Source organism: Puntigrus tetrazona, chromosome 22 (assembly GCF_018831695.1).
Source record: "Puntigrus tetrazona isolate hp1 chromosome 22, ASM1883169v1, whole genome shotgun sequence".
In the NCBI taxonomy this organism is placed as follows: domain Eukaryota; kingdom Metazoa; phylum Chordata; class Actinopteri; order Cypriniformes; family Cyprinidae; genus Puntigrus; species Puntigrus tetrazona.
Window position 1 is genome coordinate 6,136,448 of NC_056720.1, and position 15,162 is coordinate 6,151,609.

The 15,162-nt window shown below is 36.9% G+C and overlaps 1 long non-coding RNA gene across 1 annotated transcript in view; it reads left to right on the forward strand.

Annotated features, from left to right (window-relative positions):
- The window catches only part of LOC122327601, a 45,675-nt gene that overhangs the window by 21,399 nt on the left and 9,114 nt on the right, over positions 1-15,162 (forward strand). The window contains exon 3 of the long non-coding RNA XR_006247681.1: positions 7,336-7,438. This is a non-coding gene — a long non-coding RNA (uncharacterized LOC122327601). The remainder of the gene's footprint in view (positions 1-7,335; positions 7,439-15,162) is intronic.

The window sequence follows — 15,162 nt, forward strand, 5'->3', positions numbered from 1 at the left end:
AAAGCCTCCCCCATCCCCAGCTCCACCTGTATAGATCTGTGACGGACTGCTTGTTCATGCTATATAGGGGGGTTATTTCATATGTTATATGTGCAGTAGCAGTATTTCTTACATGCTAACAGCAGCATGTCATGGATGTATTAGCACTAGCAAATCTTGGTACTCATCAGCAGCACTGTGGCAGATCTATTTTTGCCAAGACCAAACACATTAAGACTGTCATGTGCATTACAATGCCAATCCCTCTGAGAGCTGTCATGACAGAACATTGTTAAAGAACATTGTTTTTTTTTTTTTCTTTTTGTCCTGCGGTCTCGAAGTCTGGCCACCTGGTTTAACCAAGAACATCTCATGAATTATTCCACCGGACTACACTTGCAATCTCCAGCCTTGCTCTCCAAATCCTTGCTCACATTTTCTCTTTTAAAACTTTATTTCTTCCACTTTTCTTCCCCTCTAATCCCTATTAGCCTCATTTTCAGCAACAGACCGAATACCATTAGCGTTTCCGTTAAAAATGACAAAAAGTTTCCCATTTATCGCTTTGGGTGTGCGGTCTGAGATCTTCCAGCGCCGGCACACACACAAAAGCCGAACAAACGGCTCACAACGGCCTATAAAAGCGTTAACCCCGAGCAGACAAAGAGAAATGGAGTGTGTAGCAGAGAAGAGAGAAATCATAAGTGTCTGGGAGATTTACTCGGTGTGTGTTTGGTCAGCTCTCAGGCAGGCCTGTTTGATGTGAATCTCCGATCGGGTTTCTTTTCATGTACACACAAATGCAGCTGGCGCACACACTCGTGCATCACCGCGGCTTTGAAGGCAGCAGATGCGGAGTTCTGACGGAGGGCAGGTGTGTAGCCCGTCTCTCTCTCTCTGTCTCTCTGTGTCGGTCCCGGGGCAGGTCACTGTAAAGGTCACCGTGCCGGTGATGGAAAGGGACAGCAGCGTCTGTTGCCGTGGGGACGGACCAGACACGTTATCAGGTTAATGCCACACACTAGAAAGCGCGACCTAGCCAGCATCACTGGCACACACACACACACACACACACACGCGCATGCGCGCGCTTGTAGAAAGCCAAGCGAGACCTTGCGTCCTCAAGGACGGGTTGGACTTGTGAATGTCTTCATTCATTGTCTGTCTTTGTGCTGTTACATAGAAAATATAAAACAGAGTGTCTGAGGAAATTTCAATGGTGATAGTTTTCTTTCTAAGAAACTTAATTGCAGACTTTTTTTTTTTTTTTTACCGGCGAATGTTCGAGGCTTTAGTCTGCTTGGTCACTTAAAGGCATATCTTGAACTTTGCCACGCTTCCGTTTGGTGCGCGTACCGTGCCACCCCTACTATCTATCCGTTCATTTATTCATCCATTCACGCTTGATTGGAAATGATGCCGAAAAACTGTAACAAAATAAAAAGGTTTCCATTCATTCATTTATTCTTTATTTCTTTTTATAATTACCCAGCAAGGGTGAATAAACATCTATACCTAACAGGCATTTTGCAGATACAGATTTGAACAAAACCGATTCCTATATGGTTTTAAAATAACCATGAAAAAATGTATGATTTCCAAATTTTGTTTCTTTTTTTGTGCCTGAAATTGAAAATTTCTCCATGTTCCTAGACTGATATAACAAGGTCTGCTGTGGAAGAATTAGCCAGCGCTTGTGAGGTTTATGCTTTAAATCTTGACACACACCATGAAATTAGGCTGATCTCTATGTAGGCTATTCCTAAATGTTCACAAATTTTACAGCATTTCTTTTCCTAAAAAAATGACATATATATTAATGTTATCTTGTTAATATGTCGTAATTTTTTTTTCAAAGCTAGGTGTGGTATTTTCTACTTGAATATATATATTTTTTAATTATGTCACTGTCACTAAATATGATTTACTACAGTTTAGTCAGTTGCAGGTTTTATTATGGGGTGGGCTGTTCTCATCTAGAGAGCATTTAATTGGACGAAAATCTGAGTAGTGCAGGATGATGTCATCAAGAAATTTTCTCTGTTTCTGTTGGTCGAAAGCTCATTATTTGTGGCATGGAAAATGACAGACTCTATTTCTCCCCCTCTGCGTTGCTCTCATTTCGTTCTCACCAAAGCTCTCAGAAGCTTTTGCGTTCTGCCATTTTTCTATTTCTCATTCCCGTGCGAACCCCGTCTTCCTCTCCTAATCGGTACGCTCTTTATTTTCTCTCTCGCTCTCTTTCTCTCTCTCTCTCTCTAACTCAAATTACACCCATTACGGCCCACTCTAGCTCTCCAGCACCTCTCTCCCTCCCTCTCCACACCTCACTGCAGCAAACGCACACACACACACACACACACACACACACACACACACACACACACTCTTTCCGCGCAGCTTTTCAAGAAAGGCATCTATTTGTCAGCGTCTGTGTGGAGCTGAGACTGCAGGAGGCCTCCGTTTATAAAACGCACAGCTATCTGTTATACAGCGTACGTGTGTGTGTCACAGAGAAGAAAAACAACAGAGAAACATAGAGAGTGAATATCACCAAACCTGTCAAGAACAGCTCTGACTCGCATCTCACCAAAAAAAAAAAAAAAAATCAAAAATTTGTTTTAGGACCATTATAATGGATTTTTTATGTCTATCTACCATTTGGGAGACATTTCAAGTGGTATTATCCTATTTTTTTACATTTAACATTGTATTACCTTTTTTTATACCGTTTTTACGCAAAAATAACTCAAAGCTATTGCTGTTGTTTTGTATATTTCCCATAATGTTTTTGTGACTTTTAACATAGTATTACCATGTTTTTCAGGCATTAACCAAGATGTTACCATTTTCCCGCCCATTTCCATTGTCTGGCAATTTTGACTTTATTTAGACTTTATCTAGATTTCACAATGTGGCTTTTTAATTGTATTGTCATATTTACTTATTATATTATCATATTTACTGTGACATTTACTATTCAATAATAAATAGTGGGTATTAATTTTCAGTGCTATTACTATGTTTTTTTTATGTTTAGCCTGGTATGGTATTTATTTTGCATAATTTGCATTATCTGTGTAAAAATGAGTCATGTTTTCATTACATTTAATGACTGTTTTGAGTTTAAATGAATTTGATTGATTAATAATTCACATTACTGTAGGATAATATTTATAATGTATTAAAATAAAAAAGCTTATTTTCTGGCCTTGACTACACTTTTTATGTTGCAATTGCAACTTTATTTCTCATAACTGTTACAATCGTGACTTTATTTCTCATATTTCTTTATATTTTACAATCTGAATTTATACGTACGGTATTACAGTAAAAATGGCTCTTGCTTTAACCAGCCTAAGGTGTCTTTTTCTGCCTTGACTGGTATAGTTTGATGGTTTTAGGCTGGTCAGGTTATGAGACCTATTAATGGATAAGCATAACCAGGCTGAAAGAGCAGCTAAACCAGCTAAGACCAGGAAACTAGCTAGTCTAACTAGTCTGATTTTTTTTTTTTTTTCGGCTGGATCATTGTCTGACATTAAATCAAGCACAAAAATAATACAATCATGTATGCGAACTTTATAATTTAAATAATGCAGCCTATGACTGTTTTTGTATTTCAGTAATGAGGATTTCTATTAGCATTTAAGAGTATGCTAGCATATTGATCAGCTTTAAAACTAACAAACATGGACTAAAAGCCATAAAACTCCAATTGTGAATGTCATGAAAATAATGGCAAAGCCTAATGCTCCTAAAAATATGCTTAATTTCTTGTTTCTTTTGATTTCGGGGTCATACATAAACCGGAAATATTCTGCGGAGTTATCGGGAGAGGGTCTGCGTGATTCACCCAGGCTGACTTCGTGTGTTACAAAGAACAGAGAGAAAACTTTTGAATGTGTGTTTGAGGGAAAGAGAGAGGGAGATTAATTGGGTGAGCGGTGAAAAGCTTTCAGCAGAGTCTGCCTCCATTAAGCTGCGCCGCCGTCCACCAATTAGATGGCAAAAAGAACGTAAAAAGAGGGAATAGAATAATGACGGAGCGAGAGAGCAGAATGGATCGGCGGTTTCTTTGTCCTGAGTTTAACCGAATTAAAGAACAACAATTATATGAGACAGACAGACAGAGAGGCAGACGTCCCGCTGTGGCCGCTGCAACAGTACTAACAATCACGCACAAACACACAAACACGCAGCGCATCACAGTGTGCACAGCGTTGACCGCTCAATGCTACGCGAGATTAAAGGAAATATTACCCAGACTACAATTGCATTTGGCTTCACCTGAAATTATAATATGTAAAGAAGAACGTGTAAAAATAAATAAATAAATGATAGCGATATTGCCGTTTTGTACTTGAAACCTTAGTTCTTGTAATTTTGACATGTCTCAAAATTACTTAAAATCCATGCGACTTTATTTTTCATAATTGAACATTTTTATTCATAATGTACCATTAACTTACAACTACAACCTTATTTTCATCTTAACCTAATTTCATCTTTCGTAATTGCGACCTGTGTCTTTAGATTTCACAGTTTCAATTGCTTAGTTCACAGTGCACCTTTGTCTTGTAATTCTGACGTGGTCTCATAATTTAATTGCAACTTTATATTTCACAATGTCTTGCAATTGTGACTTTGTCTTACTCATAACTGCGCACTTTTATATTTGACAATGTGACTATATATCTCACAATTATGTCTAGTGGTCAACTGATATAGTTTTTTCTGAAGGCCGATGCCGATATCTTAGAAAGCAGGGTGGCTGATAGCCGATATTAGGCCAATATAATTTTTTAAATATTTTAAAATATAAATGTGTAACATAAACATGTAAGACAAAGTATTTTTCACAAATAAATATTTACGCAGAGGTCACACAATCAAGATACTTCCCGAGATCTCAACTGGATTCCACTAAGTTTGCAGGTTTTAAATGTTCATTAGTCATTCAAAGATTTGTTTAAATGATATAAATGTGTATTTGCTGAATGCTGGCGGCAAACGAGAAAGTATTACAATGTTTGCTTTTCTATTACTAATAATATTAAAGCAATCATTAGAATGCTTTTTTGTAAACATTTTAATTGCTTTGTTTAACTGTTCTAGGAGGGAGAGTTTGAGCGCTGTGTGCCCAGGGGCTTCCTTTCTCACTGCAGTCAAAATTAAAATAAAAAAGAAAGTAAAAATAAAATAAAAGCCCTGCCTCGAACATATCGACCAATCAAAAAAATGTATTGAACGATGCCAATATATGAAAAATGCCAAATATCGGCCAATATGTCGGCTTTGATGTTATATCGGTCAACCACAAGTCTTCATATTTCATAATTGCATTTTTATTTTACAATGTTAATTTGTCTTACAATTTCAGCCGTCTCACAATTTCAACCTTATAAATTAATATTGTAAATAAAGTTGCAACTGCAAATCGTAATGCTATTTCTTATGATCGCAACTATATTTCACGATGTGACTTTATATCTCCCAATCGTAACTTTGTCTCACAATTGCAACAATTTTCTTTACATATTTCAGAATATGATTTTTTTTTTACTTTATCTCACAATTACTTATTTCCTCCTCAGCTTGTATCATTGAATTATTTTGCATAATGTGTTGCAGTTCAACGCAATAAAACATTTGAAGTTCGATTTTAAGGAAGCATGTTTATTTTCAAAAGCTAAAACATTTTATTTTCATTTTACTCGACATCTTATGTCTAATGAAAAACCAGTAGTGCGTTTATTGCGGCTCGCACATCTGCCTTTACTGTAGATTGTCGAAGTCGAAGATTAGTTGAGGTGAATACACAAATAAACATGCACAGACGCACCGTCAGGACTTACAGATAGCAGACGTGACAGAGCGCAGGACGCAAACACACGTAGGGACCCACTTCAGCTATTTATCAAAAACCTCTGGTTTCCATGGTTTCCTGTCTCTGTCCCTCCACTAGTGAATTCAAAGCTCTTAAAGAGAGAGATGTTCTTAGTTCACTTTTTGGAGCACAGATTTCTGCATACAAATACTCCTCCGTGCTATTTTGAACATGTTTTTTGACATTTTATCATGCTATTAAATTTTTAACTTTTTTTTTGGTAACGGTATTAACATTTTGTTTGGCATTTATCGTGGTATTACTACATTTTTACAGACATTTGTCATGCTATTCATGTTTTTTTGACAAAAACATAGACATTTTGGACATTAAACATGCTATAGCTGTTGTTTAGGCACGTTTTTATTGTATGTTTTTTTAATATATTACATAGTATTAGCATGGAACATTTGCTTTGTGGCTATTTATTTATTTTGGGAACACATTTACTGTTTTTATTTTTACCATGACATTAATACAATGTCATTGTAATACTATTTACAATTTTTTTTCTTCTTTTTTCATATATTTACTGTGCTGTTTCTGTTGTTTTGGAAAAAATGACCATGGTGTTATCCTGTCTTTGGACATTTACAATTTGCAGACATTGTGATAGCACCACATTTTTGACATTGACATTGCAATTGTGGACATTTACAGTAGTGTTACCGTGTTTTTCAGATATTTACCAATGCCTTACCATGTTTTTGACATTTACGTTAGTGTTATGTTTAAAAAAACATTGAATATGATATTAACACTTTTTTTAGACATTTAATATGGTATTACTGCATTTATTATGGTAGATTTTTCCTTTTATTACCGTTTTTCAGACATTTATGGTCACATTATTATGTTTTTCAGACATTTCCCACAGTGTTACCATGTATTAGACATTTATCTTGTGTTGTTTAAAAAAATTAACATCGTATTAGCAAATTTTTTAGACATTTACAATAAATCTGTATTACTGTATTTTATACGGTATTACTCCATTTTTTTACCTTGTTTTTACCATGGAGGTTTTTTTTTTTGTTGTTTTGTTTTTTTTGGTTGCATAGTGCCATGGCATTACCAGTAACACCATGGTATTTTTTCAAGTAAAGTACCACGGTATATATCAGATTAATATGATATATATAGTAATCATGCTCATATATTTTATTTCTCAATTTTTTTTCTCAGTACGTTTGTCTTGGTTGATAAGGACAACAGATCATTATGAGTGCCATAATGGCTCAGGAGACTCAGGAGACACACTCTCACTCTCACACACACACACACTGCGCACCAAAGGATCCCAATTTCCAGCAGCACCCCAGTGGTTTCTGAATTTCTTAATTACATTCTTGGTACTGGCTTACGCAAGCTCTCGCTCACACGGCCTCTCAAACTGTGCTCTGTCAGCAAAGGTAACCTCAGCGCTGATCAATACTAAGTCGCTAATTAAACCTCTCTCTCTCCAGCCTCTAGCATTAGCACGAGGAAGCGCTTCATTGAACCGAACCAAGGCCGTGCCGTCTCCAACATTACTGAGTCAACGGGGGTCATGAGAATAAATCCTCTGAGGTAAAGGTTCAGTTAATATACAGTCACCAGAGGAACAGGTGGTCTATATCTATCTATCTATCTATCTATCTATCTATCTATCTATCTATAGATTCTTTAATACAGTTTTAATCTATTTTACTTTAACTAAAATAACAGAATTTTGGACTATGAAATAAACGCATTAATTTATATGGATTTGTTTTACACGAGTGTATATTAAACCTTTGTATTAATTTACTAACTACTAATTACTACTAATTATTAATGTGTATACTTTACATTCATGTTCATATTAACATCATCTGTTGATATTAATGTTGCAATTATTTATATTAGTATATTAATTTGCTTTGTATTAAGGAACATGCTAAATATTCATATTGTTTATATTAGTGTTTTGTTACATTTTAGTAAAGAAAGAGCTTAATTAGACCAAACATTAAAATATCATAGATATTAATTTATTTATATTAAATTATACATTGTTTTTAAATTTTTTATATTTTTTTTCCCATTTATTTTAATTATGTGAATGTAATGTTAATATCATAATTTGGTTTTATATCGATCAGGAAAGTGCACATTTTAAAAGTGTATCTAGTGCATCTTATTTTTTTGGTTGTAAACGAAATGTACACATTTAACAAAAACGTGAAAGCCTAGACAGGTCTTCATCGAATGCAGAACATTGTGAATTATTCAGCGTGTCATAAAATGCATGCATTTTAAGGATGAATCGAATCTCGTGACATGCTGGCTGCATTCTGTTCACGAAAGCCTTTCTGTACTCCATAAAAGGAAATGTTTTGGTGTAGTTTAGCTCTGCTGGGTTTACCTGCGTGCGTTGGATTGTGTTTGGGTGGCTCAGCTGTGCTAGGTTATGCTAAAGCTTTGTTGGGTTCAGTTGAGATGGTTCAGCTGTTCGGGGTTGGCTCAGTTAAGGCTAAATATGTTAAAGTGCTATAATAATTAGTAGCTTCATTACTGTCCGTGTGCTTGAATCAGGGTGTCGCTCTAGCACGGTGTAAATGAGCTGGGCGCTGATGAACCGGCCTTAATTAGACACACACACACACACAAATGCTGCACGAGTCACAGCTACAAAATGCTTTAATTAGCATGATAATGATCTGTCATTTAGAAACCCAACCCTCTTAACGCACACACAGAGCGCTGGTATGCTCTTAACGCGTGTGTGTGTGTGTTGAAGTCCTTCTTGCCCTCACATGCTCCAGCGCTGCTCTGCTCACGCTGTTCGCTGGCTTTCCCTTTCCAAACCCTCGTCTTCCTGTGCGTTCTCCATCTGTGAGTCATTCTTGAGCGTTCTGTCATCTTTGCTGCTCCCCAAAGCACTGTCTGCAGAAGAGACAGAGAGAGAGAGAGGGAGAGATGAGAAGAGAAGAGAAGGAACGAGAGGAAAGAATAGACGACAGATCGAAAATTCTAAGAGGTCAAGATGAAACGTGCATCTTCTTATTGGTTGATTGGTAGGATTAAGTCTTTCTCAAGGTTACATTGCTAAGCAAGTAGGTGACAAGTGAGTCTTTATGAATGTATCATAAAATGTATCAATAAATGGGTTAAATGAATGCATATGAACCCATAAATACACTGATTTATTCAAGAGTGAGTGGGTTCAATTAATCAATTCTGATTTGTTTAGGAATTAAACAAGCGTCTGTTTGAACGAGTCGGGTCATTGAATGAATTACTAAACTGATCAAAACACTGAGCAATGAGTCTTTATGAATGAGGCGTTGAATAATTGACTAAACCAATTTGTTTTAAAAACTGATCCATTTAGGAATTAAACAAGTGGAGTAAATTAAGTGAGTCACTGAATTGATTTGTTCAAATGCACTTATTGTTACCGAACAAGTAACCATCTTCATGGGTGATTCACTGTTGTTTTACTAATGGATTTGATCAGAACACTGATTTGTTGAAGTGATATGTTGAATTATTCACTAAGCTGACTGTTTTAAAACAAATTGAGCAAATTAGTCTTTATGAGTGAGTCATTGAATCATTCATTCAGCCAATTTGTTCAAATACACTGATTAATTCGTGAAATGAATAGTTGACGGTCTTAATAAGTGAGTCATTGAATTATTCTAACAGTTTGTTCAAATGCCCCAATTAATTAATCAGCTGAACAAATAATCATCTTTATTAGTGAATCTGACTTATTTACTCAACTGATTTGTTTAAAACACTAACTCATTAAAAAAAGGTGACTGTGACTTATGAGTGACTTATTGAATGGTTCACTAAAGTATTTTATTTAAAACACAGAAACTGAGTCTTTATGAGTATATTACTTGATTCAGTAATTATAAACCAATTTGATCAAACACACTGATTCATTCAGGAAACAAACAGTTGACCATCATCACTAAGTCACTAGTGATTCACTAAATGGATTTGTTCAAAACCCTTATTTGTTCAAGTGACTGTCTTCATAAGTGGATTTCAGTTTAACTGATTGGGGTAAAACACTGATTAATTCAGGAAACACACAGTTTATCAGCAAATTATTCACTAAACTGATTAATCCAAAGCGCTGATTTATTTATTGTGATTTATTGATTTATTCACTCAACAGATTAATTGAAAAATTCCTTAATGAACTGTCTTTATGAGTGAGTCATTGAATCATTGTCCAAACATACTTTTTTCAAAACTAATATATATATATATATATATATATATATATATATATATATATATATATATATATATATATATATATATATATATATATTTTTGAAAAAGTATGTTTGGACAATGCTATATACTATATACACTTTTTTTACTTTTCAGACCCTATGAAAATCTTTTTGTATGGCTCTGCTTACATTTTACTCGGATGCAGTGGCTCTAAAAACCGTGATTTCAAGAAGATATGACTAACTATTAATAATTGATTGAAATAAAAACAGCATTTCTAGACAACACAGAATTCCTCTAAATAATTCACGTCGAGATTGTCCGAAAAAAAAAAAATTTTAAGCAGCGTCTCGAAGCACGTCGACGTCATGGATGACCTTGTTGTATGTCCTGCGCATATTTTCTTCGAGTTGTTATTCCCATGTGCAGAGAAGACATTGATGTGTTGTTTGTGAAGAGCTCAGGTGTACGTGCGAGTAGATATTCCCGCAGGGACCTGGTAGGCGTTCTCCGGAGATTTTTCAAACTTGAAAAGGACCGTTTTGGTTCTGAATCTAAATATTCGCACATTTTGGGGGTTAGCGTTTGTATGACGGTTCAGATTGGGATTACCTTCAGAACAGGAGCTCTGCTGGATGAAATGAGAGAAAGAGACGGCGAGAGGCAGGACACGTCTGTACCTGTCTCCCGTTAACAGGCTGCTCAGTCTCTGCTGGTGTTCTCCACTATCTTGCTCCTGTTTTCGCATTCAGCAGACTCGTGTTCTGCGGCTCGCGGTGGGAAGCGTGCCAGGGAAAAAATCTCAGCACGGCCGCTAACGGAGGATGACAACAACGTTCCTCTTTTTTTCCCCTCTGCATTTCATGCCTCATTCGCGGCCCGCTCTCATCTTTTCCTCTGCGTTACGTCAGCCTTGTTCTGCTATGTCTGATCCCGGCGCATAGGGTTTGTGAGTGTGTGTGTGTGTGTGTGTGTGTGTGTGTAGAGAGAGAGGTGCAGCGGGCACTGGGAGGGCATCAAAGACTGTCAGAGCGAATCAAAGACCCTGCCAACCTTGGCAAGCCGGGCACACGCACGCACACACACACACACACACACACACATTCTCTTTCACTTTCTGCCAAGTCTTTTTTAGCCTGAATTTTGGCCACGTCCATCCTCTCGTTTGTGTCCGTGTGTGTGTTTTCCACGGTTGATCATTACAAATGGCAGAGGTCACTCGGCTGGCAGATGTCCCCGCTGCATGGGCCGCCCTTTCAATCTCTATCAATCTCGTTTTCGTTCCGTTGTTTTTCCCCTAGTTATCTGTTAATCCTCCTTCTCCTTGGCCGTAATTAAACGCTTCAAGATTGACTGAGAAACTACGCGCACAGAAAAGATTCAATGGCTCAAAAGGCCCAAACGGCGGGCTTAATGCGCACTTGCAAGCTTTATTTGACAACTTTTTATGTAGAGTAGTTGTATTAGATTTCATTATCAACTAATAGTTAATTAAGTATTGGGTGATTTTATTAACCCTTACGATCACACCGTGTGATCTGTCTATTCTTAAATAATGCTAGACTGAAAAAAACATCTTAAACTCACGTGTGAAAGGGTTAATAAAGATTTCATAATTAACTATGAAATGCAATACAGTGGTGAGACACCCAAAAACTATTATCACCCAGACGATTACATGTAAATTTTCACTTGATCTCATGACGAAAATGTGTGAATTTTTGCAAGATTCAAAATACGTACGAGTAAGTACATATCACTGCATTTTCCAAAAGAAATACCGAGCACTTCTAATCACTTTCATAGATGGTTATAATAACAGCTCTATACGTTTCGCTGCATGCTCAGTGGCTCAGCTAGCATGAAATTGGACCTAGGATGCGCAATCATATTTCGTCTTGTGAAACATCTCCCACATATACATTTTTGTCATGAGATCAGATCAAGTTTTGTATTTTTGTACTGATTTATCCTTGATTCGTTATTATCTTAATGAAGCTACAATATTTTCATAATATTTAGTTTTAGTTTTGTTTGAGAAATTATTTAAATGCAAGCATTAAATGGCTCATCTAGTGTTATAGCGTTATGTAATGGCATTTTAATGTTTTTAAAGATGAATTATACCATATAAAAGATTTACTACATATGCCATTTTGATTACTTTGTCATCATTGTATTTTTTCCAAATATTCCAAAGGGTTTCTCGTCATCTTTGTTTTTCAATTCGTGTTTCGTAAACCAAAAATTAGCCAAATGTAAAAGTTTTAGACGCATTGTAAAAGCAACTGCTAGGTTTTGTTTATGTACGCTCACAACATCATAAATGTAGACCATCATTTCTCACAGAATATTGCGGCATTAGCTGCAAAATTTGCAGTGCAAAATTTGATTGAGCAATCCACTGAGTTTTCCGAATAACTTGCTTGCGATGTATTATTTCAGTTTAGTGTGCTGCCTTAGAGGAAAGCGAAAATGACTAGAGAAAACGATGCACAGGTCACAGCAAAGTTCCACATCTCGCAGAAATGCCGAGAAATGTGTAATTTCCTGTGATAATAATCGTGTTGTTTGTTGCACTTTCTCTTTTCTATTTCTCAGATTTCATGCACGAGAAAATGACTTCACTTAAGTGTTTTAGGATAAGAAACCTGAGTATTGAGACGCATGCAAACACGCTAAGCTTTTAGACACCGATACGCCACAAACAACTGTCTCGGTAGTGAACTAAGCGTTTCCTACTGCATTAGATCAGTGTGCTTGAGTGAATGCCAGCTTATCAGTGCCAGCCTGCCAATGCAACAGTGCCCACGTCAGCCATCAGTGCCCTGCAGACCAGCCAATGCAAATGTCAGGGTGTTTTGTGTAGGACAGAGAGAGAATTTACTTCAGGTCATATTTTATCTCGCAAAGTTTTATTTGCTGGTTTTCAAGGATGACGGCATGTCACGCGACCTACCGATGTTGACATGTGGTTAATTTGTCAAGCCACGAATGAAGTTGTGCCAAAAATACAGCAGAGTTTGATTCAATGCAGGGCTTTTTAACAATATAAAGTGTACATTGATATAACAACAATTGTAAAATCTAAATTATTATTATTAGATTATATAGTTAGTTGGAAGTTATTGTTATGGTATATATGTTATGGCTTTTCGTCAGCTTCTAACCGATCTCTGTTTTTTTTTTTTTATTTAAAGGGTTAGTTTAGCCCAAAATTATAATTGTGCCATTAATTAATCACTGTCATGTCGTTCCAAACCTGTAAGATCTTCATTTGTCTTTGGAACACCGGGACCTGGATCATTTGTGTCACTGTTTCTGCAGGGTCCGATATCTCTCCGATTTCATCAAAAATATCTTCATTCGTGTTCCAAAGATTAATGATGGTCTTACATATTTGGAACAACATTAGTGAGTAAATAATGACAGAACTGGGGTGGATTTAGCCTTTAACACAGAAAAAAAATGTTTAACTAGAATATGGAAACGATTACTGCACCTTTTGATCACACCGCACAAAAGTGTTGTTCTTCATTAGCATTTTTGTCTTGTTTCCCAGTGCAAATGCATAAAGATTCTTAAATTAAGGTCATTTTTTGAGAAATTTAACAAAATGAAATGAATTTGTGATGTACAAACATTTCTGCCAATGGGCACAAATTTCTGCCAGTGGGCTCGGAAAAGTCAACTTAATTTAAAGTGAAAACAAGTTTCCATACCCCAGGTATTTGTTCTCGTTTAATCCATAAATTCATTTAATTTTGTTCGATTTCTCAAAAAACAAGACTTTGTATATTCAATTTCCAACTCAAGTAAATGTATCTTGACTCAAGGATGTGATCGAAAACAAGACAAAAACTTACAAAGCCATTCATTTTTGTCAGTGCATGCAACATTTAATGCCATTACTTTATGTTAAGACTTTCTGCTTTGATTTAAGACCTTTCAAGGCCTAATTTGGGAAGGGCAAATGAAGTCTTTTCAATTCCTACAGAAACCCTGGTTTTGGATAAAAAATGTTACAAACACGACCTGCTCCAACAAGTAGTTCTTATTTTATATTTTGGAAATAAGTTTGAGAACGCATATTTCATGAGCTGAAACGGGAAGAAATCATGTGGAGAACCGCAAACGAGTGTGCAGCGGCTTCATCCCTGCGTTAATTGAAATACTCTGCGGAGTCCTAGCCGTTCGGTGACAAATATCAGCCCGCATTTGATAAAACGAGCACGCAATTTGGCAGCTTTTTTTCATGCCAGCGACTCCCCCTCCCCCCCCTCTGTCTCTCTCTTTCACATCAAAGCGGCGCCGAGTGCGATATTGAGGAATTCCATTTGCCGAGCGTCTTTAATAGGTGCGACGGCAGACACAGGCGCGGGAAGGAATCTGATAAAGAGAGAGAGGCAAGCGAGCGTGAGAGAGAATTAAAGGAAGCGTCAGATCTGGCAGAGACGAGGGAGCGAACGGAGAGAGAGAGAGAGAGAGAGAGAGAGAGAGAGAGAATCAAATGGGTCTCGCCGGCAGAAGGGCGCCGTGACTCGCAAGCGTTCCGTGACTGTTTCCCAAAGCATCACGCTCTTACCTGCCAGTTACCTGAGACAGCACGTTTATTGAACTGTAATGTCTGTCTGCTGATGATCCTAAGCCAGCTTTCCCTCCACAAGAATATAAAGCTAGCGCTGTATGGGACCCATAGAACCGTCAGGGACCCGCTTCCTTTGGGAGGCCCCTCGTGATATGATGCACACACAATTCTGTTTTTAATAGTGTGTTTTTTGTATAATAGATACAGATATGTACGAAGACATAGAGATATAGGCAGAGTGAGACAGAGACAAAGAGAATACAGAAGAGAGACAGAGGCGGAGAGACAGATAGAGGAAAATGCATATATAGAAAGAGAGACAGACAGGTAGATAGAGACAGAGATATAGATGCAGAAGTAGACAGAGAGACAGATAGAGGAAAAATGGATATAGACAGATAGAGTGATGTATAGATAAAGTAGATGGAGAGAGACAGAGGGAAATATAGATATAGACAGAGACAGACAGGTAGACAGACAGCTA